Genomic DNA, 7815 nt, shown 5'->3' with positions numbered 1-7815 from the left:
GCATGGCTCCAATGGCATCATCCCCTACTGATGGATTTACATAGAAAACTTTCTCCCACTCAGGAGCCTGCATGGCTGACAAACCCTCTAACACCTCTTTCACCTCTTGAAACACTTCTTCACACTTGTCATCCCATTGCAATGGATCATGCTTTGCCACTTGTTGTAATGGATAAAGGAGATGTGAAGACAATGGAATCAACCGTGCCATGTACTTCACTTTGTGTATAGGTTGCCAATTGCTTTGTACTCGTAGGTGATGGAAGAAGAATAATAGAATTAACCTTGTCTAGATCAGCCTTGATGCCATTTTCTGACACCATATGGCCCAATAACTTCACCCTTGGATGTGCTAAATGACATTTCTTTGGATTTAGTTGTCCTCCACATTCAGCATATCGAGCCAATACCATCTGCAACTTCTCATGGTGTTCAGCCCTACTACTGTAGACACAGAAGTCGTCCATAAAAGCTTTAACACAACTACCAATGAATGGTGCCAATACCCAATTTTCTCTCTCTTGATAGAAAGATGGTCCATTTGTCAACCCAAATGGAAATATTGTGTAGCAATAGCAGCCCCATGGCATAATAAAAGTTGTCTTTGTGCGGTCTTTAAGAGCAATCTTCAATTGAAAATAGCCTGAAAAACCATCACACACACTGTAACTCTCATAAATGCCACTGAATCCAAGATCTGATCAATGAATGGAAGAGGATATGGGTTCTTCTTAGTGGCTACATTTAAGGGCTTAAAATCTACACAAATCCTCCACTTTCCATCCTTCTTTGGACTGACTACTACTGGACTCACCCATTATGTGGTCTCCACTGGGACTATGAACCCTGCCTTCAATAACTTGTCCACCTCTTCCCTCAAGGATTCCATCTGATCTTGAACCATCCTTCTTAGCCTTTGTCGCACTGTCTTAGCACCTTCTTTCAGCTCTACATGCATCTCTTCGCCCTTGAATCCTTTGATCTCTTCATATGAAGTAATGAACAAATTAGGAAAACTAGCTAGCATGTGCAAATATATCTCCTTCTCCATAGCTGAGAGGTCTCCACTGATCATATGTGTCATAAATTCCTGCTTCTTTGACGATTCAACCTTGGTTTGCATCAGCCCTTCAATCACTTCATAAGGCCCTTCACTTTCATCTTCAACCTCATTTGCAAATGCGACTAAACCAGACTCCTGGATTTCTTTGTCCATCAAAAGAAATGCAACATCAGCATCCTCATCACTCCTGGTGGTACTATCACTGTCCTCATCAGACACTGTGGAATAGTCTTCATCACTAGACTCATCCTCATCTTCATAAAGCTCCTCCAATCGTTTCCTTGTGTCCATATTATATAGCTTCTTGGCACCTGTCTTTCCATAGAGGCTAATCGTACCACGTCACCAATCTTGAACAACTCCCACTGCACGTAACCATGGTCTGCCCAATATAATAGGATATGCTCCCAACCCCGCTGGCATCACATGAAAATCAACCACCGCCTTAGCATCATATGCCTCCACTTCTAAGCTCTTTACAACACCCAAACATTTTACCTTTTGATGGTTTGCCAATCTAATCCGGAAGCCTGACACCCCAGTCACTGTAAGACCCATCTTCTCAACGCATGAGTGTGTTATGACACATATTTGGGCTCCGCCATCAACATAACCTTGTCCCATATTTTTTCTTTTATGCCACACATCTACTGTTGGACAAATGTATGGTAGCTCGTCCATTGCCAATACCTTTACTGAACCTCTCTCTGGCTCTTTCTCCATTGGGTTAACCATCCTCTTCCACTGTCGCTTTAGCTTAGGCACCATCTCTATAAGCTGCCCAAAAGTAACATTTGCCTTCCTGCTTGTCAGATCCTCCTTCAAGTCATAGCTTAATTGCCCATCCCCTAGTGGAAAATCTGAAACATGAAACTTGCGATGAGCTCTCCTTTTCCTCTTGGCCTTGACATCCTCGCCTTCATGACTCTTTCCCTTCTTCTTACTAGGACCTGGGGAACTTCTTCCTTCCTTGTCCTCTGTGGTCCTCTTCTCAATAGGCATCACTAATGTATCCTCTAGCTTTGATGCCTTCTCCAAGGTGACTACACTTATCACTTTTGTCTTTCCCTTTTCCTCTTGGTTTAATCCACTCGTTCCTTCATCTCCCTTAATTTCAATGCCATAATCATTTGACCTAGTTAGCACCTGTCTTGGCAATGGATACATGTCTCCCCCCATCCTTGGTGGCTTATCACATTGCGGACTGATGTGGCCCAACTCTCAGCAATTATAACATGTGGGCGTATGCCTCCAGAACCTACCATTACTTTGTCCAACACCATTCTTAGGTCTTTCTTCACCTCCTGGCTGATTTCCAAACCTCCCTGGACCTCGATTATTTCCCACTTTACGTAGCATGTTTAGGCTAAGATTCTTCATTAAATCTACCACTTGCCTCATGTCTTGCCTTAGCCCATCATCTTGCATTGCTGTACTGACCACTGCTGGCATAACCTGAGGAGTAACAAGAACCACTGGTTCATGATGAACCCGTGGCATACGACCTTGTAGAGAGTCCATAGGCTGAAATTCAGAGCTCATGGGCAAAGACTCTACTCCTAGCTGGCTCATTTTTCTCAGCTTCCACTCTTTTTTCCTTACTACCTCTAGTGCATCCTCATATGTCCTAGGCTTATTTAGCTCCACTCTCTAACGCATATTCTCCCAAAAACCAGCCAAGAACCTGTCCTTCTTCATCATGTCAGGTGGGGGTACCTGTGGTGCTAAGGCCTTGCATATCCGCTCCCATGCCAATGAAAACTTACGTATGTACGCATCTACTGGCTCACCTTTCTTTTGCACTAGAGCCTGTATTTCTTGCCACACTTTGTCAGGGTCTTCTATCTTTACAAACTCCACTTCCAACCCATGCCGTAGATTGTCCCAGTTGGAATTAGCGTTGCAAAGAAACACACACAGCTTGGAGAAGACGAAGGAAGCTCAAGGCACACAATAGAGAGTGTATAACTTAGTGTGCTATGGAAAGATAGATAGCCCTAGAGTGATGGACGTATATACAATGCTCGGAGGAAAAAACCTCCTAAAGAGGGAAAAAGTGCCCCGACGGTCCTAGTGTGTTCACACACATCACTACCACATGTATATGGTAACAAATCCCCCCTGGAGTGATGCAGTGAACGAGAGCTGGCACATGAGTAAAGGGAAGTGTCATGCCCTGAGGACATGATCAGTCCACAAAGGGGAGTAAGCCCAAAGCTTTGCGGAAAGCTTCAAGCTTCTCACGAGACAATGCCTTTGTGAAAAGATCTGCAAGGTTGTCCTGTGTTGGCACATAAGCCAAGCTGATCTCTCGTGCTGAGAGCCTCTCCCTGACATAGTGGTAATGCACCTCAATGTGCTTTGTGCGAGCATGAAAAACTGGGTTCCTCGCAACTGCCAATGCACTCTGACTATCAGTGTAGATAGTGTTGGCAGTGTCATGTCCAACACCCAAATCAGCCATAAGGCGTCTAAGCCATACACACTCAACCGTAGCTGTGAAGACTACCCTGTACTCAGCCTCACAACTCAAAGTGGCCACAGTAGGTTGCTTCTTGCTCAACCATGATATACATGAACTGCCAAGCATGAAACAAAAACCACTTGTGGACACTCGCGTGTCAAAACAACCAGCCCAATCTGAGTCCGAAAAAGCATGTAAGTCTCGCGGCAATGATCCCCCCTTGGGATAAAACAAGCCAAGATGTAAAGTGCCACTAAGGTAGCGGAAAATCCTCTTGACAGCCTGCCAATGCTTAGACCCTGGGCTATGCATAAATCTGCTGACCTGTGAGACTGCAAACTGAATATCTGGCCTCGTGTTGCATACATAAATGAGGCAACCAACAACAGTTTGGTAAAGAGTGACATCAGCAGGATCGCGAGCATCATGTAGACTCAACTTCAAACGTGTTTCCATGGGAGTGGCAATAGGTTTGCAATCCTCAAGTCCAAACTTACATAGCAATGTCTCTATGTAACTTTTCTGACACAAGGCAATACCACCATCACACTGCTTAAACTGTATACCCAAATAATGATGCAACAGCCCCAAATCTTTCATCTTGAAAGTAGCATTCAAATCAGCCTTAAATTCAGCAATATGTCTCTCATTTGGTCCAATGATCAACAAATCATCAACATAAAGAACCACGATGAGATATACATCACCCACACGCTTTACATACAATGTGCTTTCTGTTGGACTGTTACGAAAGCCTTGTTTGACCAAATGAGTGTCAGCTTTCTCATACCATGCACGAGGAGATTGCTTCAACCCATACAAAGCCTTGTTACATTTGCACACTTTGTCCTCTTGTCCTTTTATGACAAAACCGTGAGGCTGCATTACATAAACTTCCTCAAATATGTCACCATTCAAGAAAGCAGTAACAATGTCTGATTGATGTACATCCCAACCAAAATGAGCTGCTAATGCACATAGAAAATGCACAGTAGTCATACGACAAGTGGGAGCAAAATTTTCTTCATAATCTATGTCTTTTTGTTGTGCATAACCCTTTGCAACAAGTCGAGCCTTATGGCGATCGATCTCACCATCCGGTTTGCGTTTCAACTTGTAAACCCACTTCGTACCAATGGCATAAAGTCCATGTGTCATTTTCTATAAGGGCATCATATTCCGATTGCATGGCAGCCATCCAATTTTTTGAATTCTGTGCTTCATCAAAAGACAGAGGCTCCTCAACATCATGTAAGCTAGACACGGCCAAAGCATAATAATCTGATGCATAAGATGCATGGCGAGAGCCTGAACGAGTACGACTAGACAATGGTGCATCCAATTTACTGTCACGCAAAGTGTGCACCAGCCATTTTGGCATACCTCTAGCCTACTCATTTTCAGCCCTTTCCTCATCAAGTACATCATGTACATCTACATCAGTAATAATAGGCTGATCTAAAACATTTTCAGAAACCCCCATAGGCTGTACATTTGCCTCATTGGAACTTACATTCGTATTTCCACCACTGAAAAGAGGCAACAAAGTGTCATAAATATCCTGTGATCTTACATTACTGTCTCTAGTACATGACAACAAGGGCTAAATAGAATCTTCCACAAACACTACATCCCGAGAAACCAGAATACGTTTTGTTTGCGGATGATACAACCTGTAACCTTTTCTTTCAGCACTATAACCAACAGAAATACATTTGACAGCCTTATCATCCAATTTTCTATGCTGCACTTGATGCACCAAAGCATATGCCAAACAACCAAAAACACGCATGTGCTCAATAGAAGGCTTTCTATCATGCCATACTTCATATGGATTAATAGACTGCAAAGCTTTCGTAGGACACCTGTTAAGTACATAAGTGGCATACATGATGGCCTCAAGCCAAAAAGAATGCGGTAAAGCTTGACTTTTGACCATACATCGTGCCATTTCCGTCAGTGACCTGTTTTTCCTCTCAGCAACACCATTTTGCTGAGGCGTATAAGGCATTGTACATTGGTGTTTTATCCCACGACTAGCGAGAAATGCATTAAATTCATGAGACATATACTCCCCCCCTCGATCGGAACGGAGGGTGCCCATAGTACATTTCGAGACATTTTCAGCCATAGCCAGAAATTATTTGAAGCACATAAAAACTTCGGACTTCACTTTAAGCGGAAATACCCATGCATTCCTGGAGTAGTCATCAATGAAAGTCACGAATTACAGGTAATTGTCCAAGGACGGAGTTTGCATGGGCCCACAAACATCACTATGCACAAGCTGCAACCTACATGTGGCCCGAACTGAACCATCCTTTGGAAATTTAGAACGCTGCATCTTACCCAAAATACAGGCTTCACAAACATGTTTGACAGGTGCTTCAAGAGGTGGCAAAGAGGCAACCATATCGGATTTCTGCAAACGCAGCAAATTGGCAAAATTCAGATGACCAAAACGTGCATGCCAAAGTTTTGCATCTGAAATAGCCCTTGAATCTGCAACAGCATTTGCAAAATTTTGTCCACACTTGTCATACAAAGTGAGCTTATACAGCCCACGACACAAAAGCCCAGATGCAACAATTTCATCACCAAAACTGAGATCATGAACTGTACATCTGTCATCCACAAATTTGACTACAAGTCCAAGTCTAGCAAGTGCGGATACAAACAAGAGATTCTTCTTGATCCCAGGTACATAAAGTGCATCAACAAGTGTGAAAGAACTACCATTAGCAGCAGTAAGCACAATCTTTTCAACTCCTTGAACTAGATAAGAGGCATTGTTGGCACAAGTGATTGAATTCCCATGAGGGACAGACTCGAGAGAGGTAAACAATTCACGATGTGAGGTAATGTGCTTTGTAGCACCACTGTAGAAATACCACACATATGAATTTGCAGCAACTGACAAGCATGCATCATGGACAGCAGGATTGTAGGTGCACTCTGCGCTAAATGCCCATTCTGCATCAACATCAGCATTACAGTCTCCTTTCACAGAAGACTCAACAATGGCTGCATTTGTAGTGGAACCAGCATTTGCAGTGGAACCACCCTCTTTCTTCTTAGCCTCTTTGGCCTTCAACTTAGGACACGACTTGATCAAGTGATCATTAGCTTTACAATAATGGCAACGCATCTTCTTTTTGCCCGTATCACAAGAATTGCCAGAGGAAGTACTGCCAGCAAAAGCATTAGGAACATAATTTTTTCCACTCGCAGCAGAACCATAAGAAGTGGTTGCATTACTATTACCACCCTTTTTTTGAGAAGCAATAAAAGCCTGTTCAACTGCACGCTACCTAGTCCTGTTTTTTCTAGAAAGTGACTCTTGCAACAGCAATGTGCATAATGCATCAAACTTGACAACTTCAGGATTTCCTTGGTTCATCAGTCTCCAAGTACTAGCAAAAGTCTGGTAGGAATCTGGTAGGACATCAAGAACAGTTTGCACAAGGGAACTGTCTGAAATGAATTCACCTGCAGAAATAAGCTGCTCATTGATATCCTTGACACTAGCAAGGAAAGTGTCCATATCATCTTCCTCATGCATAATCTTCGACTCCAGCTCTTTACGCAGCAAAGAAATTTTAGCCTCATTGCGACTTGCATAAAGACCTGCTAAAATATCCCAAGCCTGTTTTGTAGATTTTGCTGAACGTATGTGAGGAACAATGGTGCGCTTCACAGACAACGCAATCAATGCATGAGCCTGCGCATCCTTAACATCCCAATGAGGTTATTCTACCATAGGCAAAACAACTCTAACAGCTACAATCCTTGCAGCAAGACCTGCAACATCCTCAACATCGCCTACATCCTCAGAACCAGGACGTACATCAATGCCCTGCACAATGTTCCAGACACCATTTGACACAAGAACATGTTGCATCATATAAGCCCACATAGGGTAGTTGTCCCCATCCAACATATCCTCAGTAGCAAACATCTTGAACACATCTGTGTTGTTGTTGTCAGCCATGATAAATGCTGCACCTGATGTGAAAACTGCCCGAAAATAGGAGAAACGGAGCGGGAACAACCTGTGCTATATAGCACAAACCGTAGAAGACTATAAGGCACCTGTTATGCAGAAAACGGCACTGACAGAAATTCTTTACAAAATGAGAAAATAGCCTGTGCAGTACTGCCTGTAGTGGAAACGGAGGCCGAGATGAGCCCAAATCAAAATTCTGAGCAGACCAGGCTCTTCGAGCTTTCCCAAAATTTTTGTCGACCTGCAAACGCTCGCCAAAGCTCACTGAAATCGGAGAAAGTG

Source organism: Adiantum capillus-veneris, chromosome 23 (genome assembly GCF_014529385.1).
Source record: "Adiantum capillus-veneris isolate H3 chromosome 23, ASM1452938v2, whole genome shotgun sequence".
NCBI classification, from domain to species: Eukaryota; Viridiplantae; Streptophyta; class Polypodiopsida; order Polypodiales; family Pteridaceae; genus Adiantum; species Adiantum capillus-veneris.
The sequence above is the reverse complement of the archived record's forward strand: the minus strand, read 5'-3'. Positions refer to the sequence as shown.